The sequence below is a fragment of the Lissotriton vulgaris genome, chromosome 7, assembly GCF_964263255.1.
Source record: "Lissotriton vulgaris chromosome 7, aLisVul1.2, whole genome shotgun sequence".
In the NCBI taxonomy this organism is placed as follows: domain Eukaryota; kingdom Metazoa; phylum Chordata; class Amphibia; order Caudata; family Salamandridae; genus Lissotriton; species Lissotriton vulgaris.
The window spans coordinates 117017293-117020298 of NC_141695.1; positions in this window are offsets into that span (position 1 = coordinate 117017293).

Below are 3006 nucleotides of genomic sequence, written 5' to 3' on the forward strand. Positions count from 1 at the left end.
CCATATTACGCTTGTAGGATCCATACACATCCAAAGACTTCCTGATGACCTCTGTGAACTGGCTACTTCCTGGAGGGTATAGTCTCCATTCGATCAAAGTTTAGTGAGTACTCTGGTGCCTGCCTAGGCGCTGGAACGATTTGCTGCCATTTCCCTAACACTCCCTCCTCCGGTCCTGACACCTCAGACCGTGGATGTACACCACCGCCTTCAACACCCCTAATGTCGTCTGTCTCAACTTTAGTGGCCTGTCACATTTTATCAAAAGTAAGAAAATACTATCTTCCCTTAATAACATGTGATCCAACATAGCATTACTGCAGGAAACACACTTGTCAGAAATGGATTGCTCGAAGTTGCACCACGACTAGGTCAGGAGGAAATACCACCCTCACAAAAGCAATACTCCAGACTCGCCACAGGCCGACACGTCCACCGGAAGGGGGATTAGCAATTATTATTTTTTCTTAATAGGTCCCGAAACCTAGGAAATCTAATCATTTTCTGTAATGCTATTCTGTCCGCCATTGAAAGAGGCATTTTTATCCATTTATCTACCTGTTCCTCTAATCTCGCTAGTGCCTTTCCATAGTTCTCCCTAATGACCAGTTCTGGGTCACGGTGTATCCAGACCCCTAAGTATTTAACTGGATCCGTCCGCCATTGTAAAGGGTATTCTAGTTGAGGCTCCACTGTCTCCTCAGTTAAAGGTACTACAACTGATTTGTCCCAGTTTATCCGGAGGCCGGCATATTGTTCATATCTAACACACTCCCTAATAAGTGGGTTTAGATTCCTATCTGGGTATGTGGTATAGAGGACCATGTCGTCGGCGTACAATGCTTTTCCGATGGGGAGGAGGCCGAACTGCAAGGCAGAGTCAGTGTTTCTGGCGAATCTTACTGGCCAGTAGTTCTAGGATTAGTGTGAAAAGCATTGGTGATAGTGGGCAGCCCTGCCTGGTACCGCGTGTTACCTCTATTGGGTTGAACGTGTAACCATTTATTCTAACCCGTGCCTTAGGAGCGGCATTTAGTAGCGTTATCCATTTCAGGAATGGCTCAAGGGAACCCCATTTTGCGAAGCGTGACAAACATAAAATCCCACTCCACCAAGTCGAATGCCATGGCAGCATCCAAAAGGGCCACAGCCACCGGTATATCCGGGTATAATTGGTGGTAAAGTGCAAATATTGTACGAATATTGTGGGTGGTGGACCGTGTCGGCATGAAGCCTGCATGGTCTGGCAGCACCAGGTTGCATAGGATTGGTTGTATTCTGTTCGCTATTTTAGCTAAAATGTTATCATGGGATAGGGGTCTGTATGACTCACACTCAGTGGGATCCTTTCCCGGTTTCGGAAGTACTATCAGGAGTGCCTCACTCAGTGAAGTCGGGAATGTGCCTTCTTCATAAGCTTCTTCAAGCATTTCGGCGAAATGTGGGACCAGCAGATCGCAGTATACTTTATAGAACTCGGCCTAAAGGCCATCTAGCCCGGGTGCTTTATTGTTGGGAAAGGAGTTAATGGCTTCTATTATTTCATCTCTGGTAATATGGTGACAGAAGTATTCACTATGGGTGTCTGATAACCATGCCAGTTCCACGTTCTCTAGGTAATCTCGTATTTCTGATGTGGAAGACTGTGCCTGGGTAGTGTACAGTTTGGTGTAGTATTTAGTGAAGCATTCCAAAATAGCTGGAGTGTTGTGTACTGTTTTGTGCTGCTCATCCTGGATCTCTGTGATGTATGTCGAAGTGAGAGTGGGCCTAATTGTATGTGACAACCCTCTGCCAGGTCTCTCTCCCTCCCCATAGTTTCTCGCAGTGTACTTTTGCGAGATGTATTTAATCTCGTCGTCTGCATACTGGTTATTATTATTATTAATCTGCGTTCTGATGTTGGCCAATAGTGTGTCATCATGTGTGTCTTTGAATTCGTGTTCCAGTCTGGTGATTTCAGCTTCTATTCTCCCCAATTGTCCCTGTATACCTGCGTGTTTACTAATACAATGTCCTCTTATTGGGACTTTGAAAGCCTCCCATAGTGTTCTTGTGCTCTGCACTGATCCGGAGTTATGTTCAAAAAAGTCTACTATAGCTTGGCGAAGCTCTTCTCGAAACACCTGATCTAGTAGTGCTGTTCGCTCCACTGCTCTGTTGATTCTTTGTGCATTACTCGCATTATTAAAAAAAATCTGTGCCTCTTTAACATCTCAGCACTCCACTGCTCTGTTTACTCTTTGTGCATTGCTCGCATTGTCTTACATATCATTTGTGCCTCCTTAGTATCGTTGCGATATATTGTTCGCATTGCTTGATAAATATAATTTGCGCCTGACTGTGGCCCCAATCTCGTCCTGTTTTCGCTTTCCTATTTGCTGCCATTTTGTTGTTGTGCCTCGTAGCCCGTCCCTCCACCCCGCTCCCGCCTCCCAGCTGCTCCTCCCTCGCTCCGCCCCCCTCCACTTCCACATATGTCAGACGCATTTGCGCGCAGCGTTCATGCGCAGCGGACGCGCGCCAAAGGTAAGCCCGTCCGCGCCTGGACCGCGCCCAGCGCCAAACTCCCTGGCCCCGCAAAATCCACTCCACCCACATAACATACGACGCCGCAACCCTCACAGCACTTAACCCCGGCCGACTTCCAGACTGCTACCAAGCCGCCCCGGGACACACCCATGGACCCTTCACCTGCCACTCCTGCAATTTCGACTGCATCAGGACCCACACCAAATCCACAAACTCCAAACGGAGCTCCGACACTAACCACCTGAGGTGCATCTTGCACAACACCCGCTCGGTTCACAGACACGCCATTGAACTCTGGAACCTACTCAACACAATCGCCGGACGTCGCCTTTCTCACAGAAACCTGGATGAACGCCTCATCAACGCCCGACATCGCCATAGCCATCCCGGACGGCTACAAGATCACCCGAAAGGACCGCATCAACCAAACAGGAGGAGGCATCGCCATCGTCCACAAGAACACCATCCGCATCA